This window comes from Dendroctonus ponderosae, unplaced genomic scaffold (assembly GCF_020466585.1).
Source record: "Dendroctonus ponderosae isolate FM_Combo_2020 unplaced genomic scaffold, Dpon_F_20191213v2 Dpon_F_20191213_4, whole genome shotgun sequence".
In the NCBI taxonomy this organism is placed as follows: Eukaryota; Metazoa; Arthropoda; class Insecta; order Coleoptera; family Curculionidae; genus Dendroctonus; species Dendroctonus ponderosae.
Genome location: NW_026018611.1, coordinates 12,155,842 through 12,172,010, shown reverse-complemented (window position 1 = coordinate 12,172,010; position 16,169 = coordinate 12,155,842). Strand labels below are relative to the sequence as shown.

The 16,169-nt window shown below is 34.4% G+C and overlaps 1 non-coding gene across 1 annotated transcript; it reads left to right on the top strand.

Annotated features, from left to right (window-relative positions):
- The first annotated feature begins 11,661 nt into the window (after positions 1–11,661).
- Trnal-caa lies at positions 11,662–11,776 on the top strand. Its single transcript has 2 exons — positions 11,662–11,699; positions 11,732–11,776. It is a non-coding gene; the product is annotated as a tRNA-Leu (tRNA).
- Positions 11,777–16,169: the final 4,393 nt, after the last annotated feature.

Sequence of the window (16,169 nt, the reverse complement as noted above, 5' to 3'; positions counted from 1 at the left end):
ATAACTGAAGCATCTTAACAAAGGTTAAAAATAAAATGCCAAACTACTACAACAATAATGAAAATCAACTACAAAAACACTTCTGGGTAAATAATAATATTGAAAGTCCATTGCAAAGCAACTTGTCAATAAGAATAATCTCAAAGCCCGACCTGTTCCTTTTTGTCTCAATTTAGAAAAGGTACTGCCATTATTGTTGTTGATGCTTCATTTTTACAATCATGAGCATGGCTTTCAGCCGTACTCATTTATCTCTTCGCCCGATTTTCGGATCACCCACATCAGCCGCCTTTAGATCCCTCGAGTCTCATCGGACTTCGCATCCGTCTGATAGACAGGCGCCGTCCATTACGAATTCTTTATGGCCTCCCTCGGCCCCACACATTTGGTTAATGCGGAGCCTTATGTACCTTTTAGCTGCTTTTGTTGGCTTTATAAATAGTTAATATGCCAAAAAAGGTTTCTCGACCAAGTCAATAAAAATATCATGACAGGATTGTTTGTTTTTTTAAGAAAACGTAAGGAGAAAGTTACGTAGAGAGTAAGGAGGAGGTTCTTCATGTAGTTTTCAGAAAGAGGAAAAATTTACTGAATTTTTATTTATTGGGACCAAGTATTTTCCAATTTCTCTTTGTATTGTTTCAAATGTTTACAAATTGTTGATACTCTGGGTTCCACTCGCTAAGACACTGCAAAATGTAGGTGATCGGTAGTAGAACCAGTGCGCAACAAACCTATATTCCACACGACAAAAACGTCTTTATCCGCAATTTTTAACACGAGACCTAAACAGTTTCGTTATCAAATTTTTGATTATAACCATAATCAGCTGGCCTTTTTCATTCAAGACCTCACTCAAGATTTCACTCAAGACCTTTTTCATTCAACAATTATCGAAAAAAGGCCAAAATCGAAATGTAGGGTTCAATACAGCCTTACACTTCGATATCACCAAAAGAAGCAAATACTTTAAAGACGCTTCAACACTATCGCCTAACTAACTTTTGAATCATGTATAGATCTACTTGCAGAAATATTCTTAAAGAAATTGACAATAAATATGAGAATGTCCTTAATTTCTGTCTACAACTTTCTCACATCATAAAAATTAGAAATTGCGTCTTCCACCTTTCTCGTAACTTTAAATGGATAATAGGTAATGTTAGTTCATAAACATTAAGAAGATCTTGATGTTAAGCTGTAGACTCTGGATTATTGTTACTTAATGTTGACGCTTCTTGGTCTACTGACGCATCACCGTACGCGTACGCTTCATGTTGAACAGGTGCAAGGATAAAGCGAATTGTTGTAAATAGTAAAGAAATACGTATGAAATAAAAATTAAATGGTGCTGAAGACAGGTTAATAATTTAATACATTTTTTGATTATCAAAATTGCTGAAAAGCAATATTTAAAAGCCCACCTACACTTTTTGTAACTTTTTAGAGAATAATTAGTTCGTAAAAATATGAAAGATTTTTTTGTAAAACAAATAGTTTGCTAGCTAACTGATCGGCAATTTCATTCATCTAAAAGATAACGAAAATTAATAACTGGTTGTTAATTTATGTATCTAAATATTATCTAATGTATCTAAGTTTGTTTTTAGTCAGTTCGAACGATCATATTTCGATTTTACATATTTTTCTAAAAACTATAGTTGTAATACGTTTGCATATTTTTTGTAAACACTATAGTTATGAAAGACTGAATAATGCTAAATGCTCGAATCTATTTTGCAAAATTCTATTACTTAGCATTAAAATTAGAATAACTAATCATTGTTTGTCAGTGCTGTTTGAATGTAATTAAAATCTACATGGTTTTTGGACTTTCAACAATCAATAGATGGTTTTAGGTTGAGGTACATCGGTATGTTTAAAACCATTCACAGTGTTTGATCATCTTTAATTTAGTAGCTGTAACACTGAACTTACGTAGCAAAAACGTAAAATTTTTCGGAATAGGTTTAGAAAATTAAAAAAACGTGCTTTACAAAAGTTAAGTGTTTTTATCAAGGACCTGGACCGAAACGAAATAACTGTTCTGTTCCGGTTTGGCTCCAAGGCAAAATTTAAAATTTCGGTTCCGTTACGGTCCCGGTTTAGAAAATAATTTCCAATTCGGTTCCGTTCCGGTTCCGGTTTTTTTTCGGTTCATTTCGGTTCCAAAATCTATATATAACAACGAACGAGGACAAAGATACTCTAATTAGAAATCTCACTCGCACTTTCCTTGCTTGTTGTATTATACATAACATTAAATGGAACAACATTGCAATAAAGACTCCCATACAAAAATTAATTTAATCGTTGTATTTTTCAATAGTGATTTGTCAATGAATTTTCTGACTTTAGCGCTTTTCCCTTCTGTCCGTTTTCACTCAGGTCCACAACTTCGTCAATTCCTCTTCTTTCACTCTTATTTCCGTTTAAACATCTTTTGAGGAGTTGCTTTTGTCCAACATTTCAATTTCAAATGTTGGTGATCAAAAAACTAAAATAATTCAACTTAAAAAATAATTTTAAAAATAGTACATACACGTATGGTGTTTGTTCTTTTCGATTGAAAAGTCGGTTGGTCCTCACAAATAATTGTTCCTCTAAAATTCAAACGTTACAAGCAGAACCGAAAAAWCATCGAAAAACCCGAAATAAAATATTTCGGTTCTGGTTCAGCGCCTAACAGTGTGTTAATATCAAATATRGGTTCCGTTACGGTTCCGGCGCAAAAAAAATTGGTTCCGTTTAGGTTTTGGGTCCAAATTACCAAAAAATTWAATTAATTAATAGACTTTGGTGTAAATTATATACTGTGTTATTTTAGAAATTATATTATCGAGTTACAATAAATTGTGTAGCAAATGTACTAAATTGTATCGCAACTGGTGTTAACGCAATCCAATTTTTCAAGTAGACTGATTTAAATATTTCAATTATATGCTATTTAAATTATTAACAATATATTATTTAACTTTTTATCGCTGCACTTAACGCATTTTCACGAACTAATCGAAAGTAATTTTACGTTTATCGTAAGTTTAGCGTCAAATATTTGATTCGTTGTAGTTTAATACTTGGCAAATTACATTTACTGTTGGTTTCAGGAAAATGTGTGCCTGCGGAAAAAATGTGAGTACAGAGTGCTCAAAATCCATTTACTTAGACGTAACAGGAAATTCATTACTATTAATAACCAAATAATATAATTAACAAACATCAACAACAATAAACAGTTCATTATTATATCAAACGTCTCATGTATGAATGCGTCTGTCTGTCTGTCTGTCTATGTTTATTTCCCAAAGGAAAATCGAAGTCAACGGGGTGAAAATACTTCGCAAAGAAAGACGCAACTTGCAGGGGTGAAACTCCTGAAGCGTAACCAAGGAAACCAACAAATTATTGCGCTTGGCCGACCACGAATACTTCGCTTTCGGAAGTTGCCAGTGAAATGATTGAAATTGTTTCCTTCTATGCAGGTGGCGAGATGTGTACACTGTTGGAGCATCTCCTGCAGATTTATTGTTTCTAGAGTGTCATCATTTATCAAAGATATTTAATTTTTTCCGCTGATAGTAATAGTGACAATCCTCTTCCCTTTGCAAGCTATTCGAAAAACATAATAAAGTATGCGTAGGGGAAACGATAATGCAGGAGTTCTTGGCAACATTTAAGAACACGTTTCAAACTCCGAGTCAAAATTTTGGTCTTCAAAAATACAAAAAACGTTTCAAAATGATTTTGCTTTTCTTAACTTAATTTTCTTACCTTCAGCTCGTTTTATAGGACAATAGCTTTTTAGGGTTGGCAGTAAATTTTTTAATCAGAATAATAAATTGTGTAATATAAAATAATTATTTTTCCTGTCATTGTCCTAAATATACTTTGTCAAGGACTTGTACTTTTAAGTCCAGATTAATTTGTTCCGTTAGTGGCTAAGACTACAGAAACTTTAGCGACTGTTTACTTCAAACTTTCGAAATTACTTTATTGTTTTCGCGATTCCATACGGTTTATCTTGGACCACTTCCAAATCTCAGACAGTCACATTCAAGCAGATTGATCGTCTTTTTAATTGTCTGTTGGATGGTAAATCAAGGCAAAAAAACTTATTAGTCACGGACAAAACAATTATTCCTTGGGGGTCGTAAAGAACAACCCTAATTAGAATGACGACTAATCACTTAATGATTTAAAAACTCAAAAGTCAACGATCTCTAAATTATTGGCGCTTCAGCCATCGTCAAATAAAACCTATTATTAGAAACTTAAAAATATAATTGACAGGCAGAAAAGTCCATAAAATATTCTTAGTTTGAACGGAGGCGTTCGAAAATGTGACTGCATGAAAATCGGTAAAAACAACATATTGTGTAAAATGAAAAACTTTTCCGTTATTTTTTCCTCTTATACAACTATTAACCATAAATAGCGCGTAACCCGTAATTTTGCAAATGCCTAATAAACCGTAGTCAATTTGGAGATAGATTATCCACGGTAGCAGTGATTCTGTAAAGTGCTTGGAACGTTGGTGAGTTTGCAGAATGCTTATAGAAATTGCACATTGCTGATTTTCGTACGTAGCATATATTCAGCTAGAATCGAGCTGCAGATTTATTCCTTGCACTTTTTGTGTCTTAGGAATAGTTCTAGTAGGATTTTCTAAATAATTTGCCCACCAGAATGCTCCTTTGTTATTTGAACTTAACGACGAAAACGTTTCGACTTTCATAAAGTTTCATTGACAAATATTTGATAATTTACACTATTTGCCTCATTTAATTTCAGACATTCTACATGTTTTGAACAAGCAGTGTAAAGCACATGAACCATGCAACAAAAACACAAAAAATACGCTTATATGGCGCAGTGTCAGATTTCCGAATCATCAGCCGAGTATCAGCTTCTCTTGTCTTGTCAAATCGCGTTTTGAAATGCCAGTTCTTATTAATCTGCAGTGTAATTTTTGATAAATTTAGACAATTTTGCAACCTCTCTACCTCTAATAACATTGAAATTTTGATCTCCGTTGCCAATAATTTCTCTTTAAGTTCTTCAGATACTCATTACGACGATTTTATTAAGTGGTAAATGTTTGTGCAAATTGAAACAGTTAAACCTTCAACAGGTCCGTCACGTTATCTTGATCTGGCATAATGGAACTCACAACTTCATGTTTTCTACGCTAGATTCCTCGCAAATGCCAAAAGTAATTTCAACTCTTTTCCGCTTCAAAATAATATAATTTTGAGCCTTCGGATCCGAGGTGTGACCATTGAAAGAATCGATGAACAAACGCCGACCAAACCAACCGAAATGTATTTTTGGGGTCGAGCGGCAGGAATACCGAGAAGAGAACGCATAACAAACGAGACAGTGAGAGAAATGATGCGAATAACGTATTCTATAATAGATAGCGTCAAAAACAAACAACTAATATGGTATGGACATATACAAAGAATGCAAGAACACCGAATACCGAACTGGCAGCCAAGAGGGCGAAGACGACTCGGAAGACCGAGATAAAGTTGGAGAGAAAGTATCGACAGGGAACTTAGAAACTTGAAGACGATCTATGGAACGTCCAGGAAAGACAGATGGAAATCGGAAGACGTCGTAGAACGATTTAAACTGATATATAAAGGGTGTTCCAATAAGACCGCCGGATTTTAATTTTCAATAAAACATATACAGGGTGTTCCGTAAATATGTTAAAATATTTTAACAGCTTCTTCTAGTGATTTTAGAAGGGGTCTTTCTGAGAATTATATTAATTTGAGGTTTCGTTGTTGATATATTTAATTTCCAAAATGGCGGAAAATATTAGCTTTTGTTGTTTTCCTTTAAAACGATTAAACATAGAAACTTCAATTTTGGTATACATCATAAGCTAATTGAGTGTCATTTGTTGATAGTGTTTCGTGGTTCAGTTTGCTTTTATACAGGGTATAAATGCGGAACCCCTACTTTTGTTTTGTTCAGAACTTTTTTGTGTCCACTTGAACTTTTCTCGACATAGTCTTTTTAATTACTACAAGTTATTTGCCAACTTTTTTATATCTTATTGTTTTTTCCTAGGACCACCAGTTTGTCCGCAAAAAATAAAATCGTTTTCTTTGCCGTTCTCAAAATATGTAAGTAATTAAGTTATTTTTTTTAAATCTAATAACGTTTTCATATAATAATTTTGGTACGCATTATTAGTTGATTACTAACAACCTAAATTATTTTTTTAAACGGTGTATTGTGGTTCAGATTACAATTATTAAGTTTGAATAAATTGTACTTAAATAATAATATGGTAACGATATGCCCAACGATTTAAACGAACAAAATTAAATTTAAATAACCACTCTAATGTTAACTTAGCAGCTGTTAAAATCGGTCACTTTGACATTCTTGGCATAATCGCAGTATATTAATGAAATTTAAATTTACAGACCTTAAAGTTTGCACTGAAATTCTTATTTCGTTAGAAATATTAAATATTCTTTCCTGAAGTTCCTCGATTGTATTCACTTCTGTTGAATATACCGTATTTTTTAAATGGCCCCAGAAGTAAAAATCAAGCGCGTTTAGATCGGGAGATTTAAGAGGCGAGTTTATAGGAGCTTCTTGACCTTTTCCAATCCAACGGCTTAGAAAGTTTTGATCAAGCCGAAACGATTTATTTTTTTGCGGGCAAATTAGTGGTCTTAGGAAAAAACAATAAGAGATAAAAAAGTTGATAAATAACTTGTAGTAATTTAAAAAAAGTATTTTGATAAAAGTTTAGGAGCACACAAAAAGTTCTGAACAAAACAAAAGTAATGGTTCCACATTTCTACCCTGTATAAAAATAAAATAAACTATACAACACTACCAGAGAATGGCACTCAATTAGCTTATAATGTATACCAAAATTGAAGATTATATGTTTAGCCGTGTTAAAGAAAAACAACAAAAACTAATATTTTTCGCCATTTTGGAGATCAAATATCTCAAAAATGAGACCTCAAATTAAAAAAATTCTCAAGACGACCCCGCTCTAAAATTACTAGGAGAACACGCTGTTAAAATATTTTAACATATTTACGGAACAACCTTATATCGGTGGCATAAGTTTGAAACATTTATTGAAAAATGAACTACAATCATGAGGTTATGAATGGAATAAGTCATCGAACAAATGACCGCCTCGGCTTTGCTGGTACACCCGTGCTCTTTTCATGAAATTTGCAAGGAGTGTTGCGCATAAATGTTACGGTATTTCAGAGATACCGCGTCGAATTGCAGCTTTTAAGGCTTCTATCGTTGTTGGTTTGCTCACATAAACTTGTGACTTTAAAAAACCCCAAAGAAAAAAGCCCAAAGGTGTTAAATCGCATGATCTGGGCGGCCAATGCCGATCTCCAAATCGAGAAATAACACGACCAAGAAATGACTCGAGCAGTAATGCAACAGTTTCTCTGTATGTATGGCATGTTGCACCGTCCCGTTGAAACCATATGCTGTTGAGATTCATATTTTACAATTTTGGCACAAAAAAAATTAGTTAACATTTCACGATAACGAACACCACTCACGGTTAATGTTTAACCAACCGCATTTTCGAAGAAAAATGGTCCGATGATGGCTCCAGCTCACAATTCACGCCAAACGGTGGCTCTTTTTGGATGCATTTATTTCTGGAGAGATGAGTTGGGCATGGGCAACCATCTTTCTCCCGTATGTGTAGATGAAAACAGCCCATACATGATGAAACAAATTGCGCAATTGCTTTTTCCATACACTTGATGTAGTTAAAATGTTCTCTTAACTTTCATACTTCAAGCAACGCTCTGTATATTGCGATTGCAATAAATTTGTTTCTAAAATTCTCTATTTTGCATAGTTCAAATGGTCGTAAATGCTCGTGAATGCCCGTAAGAAAACAGTAAACAAATTGATAATATGTATATCAAACTGAAAAACATTGAACATTGAAGCTCAACACATACATACACGACACAACACATTGCGGAACGTTCCCGTTGCTCAAGAAGTTGAAACATTTCTGAAACTAGTCAAACAATAGCGCAACGCAACAAACAATGCAGTACATTGAAAAATTACATATTGTGCAACAGCATGTGTTGCGCAATCTGTTTGACAATGTATGGACTTCTTTAGTAATGCAAAACCTTCAAGAATTACACCCAGAAATTTGCTAGATGGAAGAACCATTTTGTCAATTTGTGCCAACCTCCTTAAAGATTCAATTAGAGCCATGGAATTATGATGATGCAGTTTAATGATTTATCACCTAATAACTCGTAATAAAGCTGGTGCGTGTAGAAGTCGTGGAGAAAGAAAAGTACCTGGCGCTTTTCTCTTGCATACACGTGATCATTAACAAAAGCCATGGCTGGCGTGACGGTGATCAATAAAAATGCCGACCCGTCATTTCCACGTTGGTCGTCAATTAAATATGGTTATTACGGCACGCGCAGCCCATTTGTTGGGTTTCCCACATGGCCTGATGGGCACTTAAGCCGCGGATAGATCATTACTGTGATGACTTATTCGGGCAAACGATCTTAATTACTGGCTTTTTATCGTCACTTTCTCAAAACTGGAGACTAACAAGTTGCCTCCAATTCCAAGTTATCGGCATTTGTTCAATTGATGACAGTTTTCAGATTAAGAAACTTTTCAAACTTTCTCAATTATGTGTTTTACAATCTCTCATAGCTTGTGTGAGAATAGTGGTTTAGATTCAGCTTAGACAAACTAATCGAGTTATAATTGTAATAAAAAAGCATTATTTAGTTATCCAATCAACATTCCATTCGATGAAACTAGAAATTAGAAATGTCCACAAATCTGCATTTACGAATATATTAGTGGTATTGATGTATTGATTGTCGTTATTTTAGAGTAACCATTACTAATCATTACTCTGGTATAATATGATAATTTAAACTATTTGCTACTTTGATTAATTTGGTCACTTTAGTTTGTTAATTTAGCTTATTTAGCAAAGAAGGCTAAAACTAGCTTGTGTTTAACAATAAAATTAATTCCTTGACATTACTGTAAATGAGCTAATTTGCTTGGAAAGGTTTATTTGAAAGACGATTTAACATACAGTGAGTAAACTTTACTTTTTTCTGTAGAGAACCTCATTCGTTAACGTATAATATCTGAGAGTAAATTAATTTAACAAAAAAAAATCGAAAAATTTCAAAACTCAATCCAAAATCCAGAACGTCCCTGTTCATTGTCGAATAAATATGGCATGCAGCAATATGTTAAAGTACAAGTCAATAATATGGCTCTAAAAGCTCTACATCTACATAACAACTAAGGGCAAAGTAATGCCAAACTTACCGAAAACTACATCGTGCCACCTGGAAAGAAAGAAAAGCATTCTTTAGTATTATAGAAAATTAGTCAAAAGTTGAATTATTTGAAATGACAATAGGACATAAAGTGAAATAAAAAATGCCATCAACTTCAGTTGCATTTCAAAAACCTAGAATCACTTCAAGCCCAGAGTGATTATAGATTAGAAATAATTCCTACCAGCTTTCTGTAAGCTGGCGCCCCATTCTCCACTTCCTACCCATTAATCTTCAAAAAACTCTGCAATATCTTCACATATCCCCACAAACAGAAATTTAGTGGATTTAAATCACATATTTTTGGAGGTCAATGAACAGTTGCAATTCTAGAGATAATTGATTCACCAACTTTTCTGCCACCAATAATGTGATATTAGAATGAAAATAATGTAGTATGGGTGGTATTCAAAATGAATGTGGTCCAATTCCCGATAGCGTTCACCATTCAGAGTCTCAGCAACACCAGCTTCATTTTGAAAACAATATGTTCCAATGATGCCTCCATTCAATAAACCGCACCAGACAGTCAGTTTTTTTCTGGATGAAAAAACTTCTCATGAATATATTGTGTATAATTATTTTCACACCAAAAACCAACTAACCAAAAATGTGCTTTATACATTTTTTTTTCAAATTTTGGATCTATTTCTAGCTGCTTATGAAACTATAGTATCTTGTGAAGTATAATAACGCTCAAATTTGTCAACGATCGAACAAATAGCAAGAACAAAAAGTCGAAAGACGAAGCGAATGTTGAGTTTAAATAGAACAAGGATTATCCCGAAAAATTAATTGCTTGAAAATTTTGGAGAATTTCCCACGCTCTACAGGCGCATATTTGACCATGATGAAATAGCATAATGTCCTGGCCACAAATATCGTCGGACAACAGTTCTACCATTGCAACTAATAGGTTCTTCGGGTTTTTAGGCCGTCGTTCGGTAGAATTTCTTCTTGACGTTTCGCAAGCACGAGTGGCTTGCATCTTCAGAGTGGCTTGCTTGAACGCTCAGAACAGTGTAACGTCAAGAAGAAATTCTACCGAACGACGCCCTTAAAAACCCGAAAAACCCATTAGTTGCAAGGAATGGTCTCGAAAGTCTCCTTCGATAGTTCTACCATTTTAAATATAGCCGATATAACATTTCAAAACTTTCTCATTCCTCTTAGAAATCCTCCACTATTTTACGTTTAGCAATCCGTAAGGGAAAATAATTTTTTATGTATTTTCCTCAGTTATAGTATTATGCAGAGTGTCTTTAAATATCAGTTCAAAATCCTACCATCTATTCTACTTATTCGTAGATAAAGACTTGATGATTTAACCTAATTCAGCTAGCTTATCCAAACGGCAACGGCTTTCGAAACATTTTCGAAAAAAACGAAAAAATGAATTGTTTTATTGCTTTTCGATAACGACGTATATATAATTTAAAAGGGAATTTGAATATGTCTGATAGCGCCCTCTGCAATATACATAGTACAGAAAAAATGTTAACTGAATAAAATGTTATTACTTTCGATTTCATAGCTAATCCTATTTCTTGATATTTTTATTGAATATAATTTTTACTTGGATGTGACAACTTAAAATTATCATGTTTTCAAGTCAGGGATTTGTAGTAGGATTTTGCACACACACGTTGTGATCGATAAAGCTAGGGAGGCAATATCATTCCTTGAAGCTGACTAGAAGTTAGAGGAAAGATAATATCCCTCTGAAAAGAGTTAACGGGCCAATTATATTTGAAAACGAGTCGACCCAACAAGTTTTTCTAAACTCCGTCGCGTGGTCCCTATAATGAGCTAAGTACCTCAGTAGTCCTCGTGTCCACAAAGCAACTAAATGACCAAATACTTCATTTCTAGCACTCCAATTTTCCATAACTATTAACTTTCTTGGCAGTTTTCTACGAGACATCCACAGTGCTATTGAAGTTTGAACATGTGGTTACCTTGTAGACGATCCCTTTACTAGCAACATTGCTTAGTGCGGTTTCTTAGGAAAATGCGCTTTTCAACCACTTTTCACTAATTGATTGATTTTACTTTACTTAACTTTCCGAAAGGCCAGACGTTGTCGTTCCGAATGACGCAATATGGAAAATTTCGGACATTTCCTAAATCTATATTTTGTTTGGACTTCATTTATTCTTGGTATGGAATGGTATATTGGTTCTGAATGGTAGGAACATGGCTCCTGAAAATACGAAGTCTTCTTAAAAATAGTCGAATTGATATTTAATATAGCAGCGAATTGATGAGATCTTGCTCATAAATCTATGGATTCCAGGTCAGGATGGCCGAGCGGTCTAAGGCGCCAGACTCAAGGTTTCCTTGCTCACATTTGTGAGTCTCGAGCGTTCTGGTCCTCTTTGAGGGCGTGGGTTCGAATCCCACTTCTGACATTACTTTTTGTAAAAAGTTGTATTGGCAATATTACAAATTCCATTGATAAAGCAGCAGACTTTTTATTTTAATTATAATTCACAAGCAGACTTCTGAGAAAACTATTTCAAATTAAATTAAGCTTAAAGCTTAAAAGTTGAACACGTAATATTGTAAAACAATATTTGGATAAAGTGCTAATGAGGTTTTGATAGTTTTAAATGCTAACCAAAAAGTTTGAACAGAGATCAAGGTGAGAAAGGAGGAAAGAGAAGCTGGATGAGAATCTCCTCGTGGTTCACATCTTCGATCGCATTATTTGGCATAAAACTGACCGAAAAATACGGAAACCATATTAACTTTATTAGATAAATAACATATTTTGCATTGAATTGCATTTATTGAAAATATCTAAAGGTCAGTAAACTCCTACTTATAACACTTGAATAAAGAACATAAAGGTTTTACTATACGCTTTCCTTTCGTTTTAAGAAAAAAATACCACCCATGAGACCATCCAAGCACCGGAACATTATCAAGGTTATTGATGGAGGTTAGCAAGGCGTTCGACAGCGTATAACTACTATACAAACTGCGCAAACTCGAAACACCTAAATATTTAATTCACGTTAGAAAATGCCATGTCACGAGTTCACCAATCAAGAAACGAGAGACTCTATTTTTTGCACAAGAAAATTTCAATGGCCTTGCCTCAGCTCGAAGATATTATAATATGTATGCCAACCGAAGAGAACCAAACGAAAAGTTGTTTAGAAATTTGTACAAGCGCTTCAAWGAAACAGAWTTTTTCCGTCAGAGAAAAGAATTTCTATTGAGCAAWAAGAGGAMGTTATACCAGTTACTGAACATCCGTCGAAAAGTACCTACKCGTCTTTTAAATATTGCAACAGMCGTTGCAAARCGTCTTGTCCCCATGTTGTAAAAACTCTGAATTCCAATATCAATTTATTAGGAGCGTTAYTGTTTGGCCASCCAGAAGTTCGGACTTSATTCCTCTAGATTTGTCAGTTTGGTTTCAAATGGAAAATAGAGTTTACAATAAAGWCATTAWTGGTTTGCGTGAAGAATTGTGGCAAATAATTCACTTCGCTGCCAACGAAATCAGAGCCAATTCCAATGATGATTAAAATTTGAAAATCTCTCACAAAACTTTGTGTAAAGTGTATCAGTGTCAACGGTAGTCACTAAAATAATTATTACGCATTCTACATGTTTTAGCATTTACCATACATAAGTTTTTGTATTTTTAATTTCGCATGTTATTAAAACTTAACGTTCGTTGAATGCATTTATCTCAAGAACGGGTCGAAATATCGATATGAGACCAGAATACTTAATTTATTTACAAATTATATTATTACTTTAAGATTTTAATTTTAAAAAATTAATTTCTGATTGGTTGACTTACAAGACAAATTAGACAGTCGGGATTCCTTGTCTCAACAACTCTACCCGAACGAAGATTCAAAGGTCTATAAATTATACACTTGTTCTTGCAAGTGCAGAAATACCGATTCAGTCGATAGGTTTTACAAAAAAATTAATAAGATTCAGCGAGAATTGAGGAAAAGTTGGCTACACGGTGCACTAATATCGGCTCAAACTTCCCTTAAACTCCACTTAAAAGTTCTTACGACCGATTCTTACTGAATTGACCTTTTACATTAAATTAATTCAGCTCCGCATATCTCAGTTTTCGAATGGAACCGCCACTGACTTGACAAACTTGCGGTTAAAACCTTCTAGTAAATTAGCATGAACAGCCGATAACCATGAAACTAACGATTTTACAACTGCAAATTTATTCAATTTATGAGTAAAAACAATATTTTCGACAACACTTGTTTAGCCTCAAGGATATCGCGTAGCGGCCCCATGATAAGGTTAGACCAACCTGAAACGGGATGTAAAAATATATAATTTTCTTTTTTATACTTCACATGTAAAATAAGTATGTAACTTGAAATTGTATAATCTACATTTCTCTATTTTTTTTGGACTGATTACTGATTTTAGATAAACTATAATGAACGTACCTTCTGCCATAGAAAAAAGTTGAAAGTATTCATCTATAGTTTGTTGCGTATAAAGGCAGAACATAAAAAATATACAGGGTAATTCATTAAGAATCGAAAGGTAATATTTTGAAAAACACAGGGCGTTAAAAGTGGTAATCTTACTTCGTGTTTTTGCTTGAACTTTGAAAATATCTGCGTTAGAAACTTGAAAGTTTGTGACGTTGGAATTTTTTAAATGAACCCTAAGATACGTGATGCAATTTCCGCGCTGCCCTTCTTCTTCTTCAAGTACCTTGTCTGCCTTCAGACCTTGGCTATCATCATGTATACGATCTCTTGAAATTCATCTCTGTCGGATGACCTTTTACCGTCTACTTTTCCTCGTATTATGAGGTGCAATAGCTGGTATTCTAGTTATACGTTCACAGTATTCCGTTTTTCTCCTCTTTATAATGCTCAGCAGTTGGCGTTCCGTCTCCATCATTCTGAGGAGATCCCCATTTGTAGTATGCGAGGCTTTTARAATTCGGCGGTCGCACCCATAGATTAACTAAGTACCACGCWYCWCAKTAKYWTCTATWGTATTATCATTGTGGACTTTAGTGTCCATGTCTCGCAGCCATAAAGTAGGACAGACAACACATAACATTTCAAGGTACTCTTACGAAGATGCATTGACAGATTTCTCTTACGTAGAACTGGTTTCCATGTCGTAAAAGCCTTGAGTGATATTTCGATCATTGTTATTTATTATCTCTTCATTCGAGAAGAGTCGCATTCGCATTAAGCCAGTTGACTAGATATTCAAAATGGTTTATCTACAACTGTTAGGTATACAACGACTGTGATTTGGCACTGTTTCAAATATCATAATGATGTTAATATGCCGATCAAAGTTGTGTCTCAAAATTGCACATTTTAAAATAAGTTCGAGCGATGATCTGCCATCTGATATTGAGAACGAAGACTTTAATGTTGATTCGGATCTTGTGCCAGATAAATCACGGAAGAAATAAATACCAAGAAGYTTTTGATCGGTACCAGAAATGGTGCAGTGAACGAAAGACACACACACACACACACACAGAAAGAACATCGAKAACCAAAGGGATGAAGGTTYATGTATTTTGCTTACTTTGTTAAAATATACTAATAATCCTTTCTCGCTTGTTAAGTTGAGTAGGTATCTTTCGTTGACTGCACAATTTCTGGTACSGATCAAAAGCTTCTTGGTATTTCTTCCGTTGTTTCCCTGACACAAGATCCGACGCAACATTAAGAGCTTCCTTCTCTACATTACATGGCAGATCATCGCTTGAACTCATTATAAAATGAATAATTTTAACACATAACTTTAACAATGAGTCTAATGTCAATCACACATTCTCATTACCTGGGTTCTGTATTCAATTCTATAACTAATTATTTTTACTCAAAGAATCCTTAAAATAATAATCGTTATTGTTGTAGATAAAATATTGTACGTAACACGTAGCATATTATATTATTAACGCACTTATATGACTCAGACTAGAGCCTCGTCGTGCAAATCTTCACATGCGTGCGTTAATAATATTCATATCCTACTAGTTACGTAAATAACTATTACGCGCTCTATCTCCTTCCCATCGACCCAAATCTGCCGCGTATGTATATTTATTTTCCCGGCTGCCCTCTTTCAGATTGTCTGCCATAATGGCTGTACCGTCAGCGTATCTAATATTGTTGACGGTTTCTCCGGCGAGTCGCTGAAGCGGATGTAGACATTATTTCGGAATTCACAGCTTTTTTGGAGGAGTACGCGCATTCAGAATAAAACCTCTCTGGTCCCCAGACCACTTCTAAATCCGAACTGTTTGTCACTCGTTTTACTCTCGCATAGTAAGAATATTCGATTTTGTATCATTCGCAAAAAGATCTTGCTCTTTTGACTCATTAGGCTAATGAGTCTAAAATCGCCACATTTAGTGGGCCTACTCTTCTTCGGTAACATTATGAAGAGCGACTCTAGCCAATCGTATGCTAGTCTTCCTTCGCTGTATATTTTATTAACAAATGTGGTTGGGCAAACCATACGCTCTTCGTCTAGAAGTTTAAGCAGTTCAGCAGTAATTTGGTCTGGGCCGGGCTGCTCAGAGTTTACTATCTGCCAAGCATTTTGCCGATATTTACATTAATAACTTTTTGCCCCGTACGTGTAACATCAAATTCAAAATCAAAAGGACTAATAATTTCTACATAAGTGAAGCATTGCTCTTTCTTCTTTCATACAAGTATTTCGGTCGTTTATAAAGATTCAACAAATATTAGATTATAATACGCCAGACTGAAAATGAAGCAAACCATTCAATATTTTAAATAATCAAACAAGTAA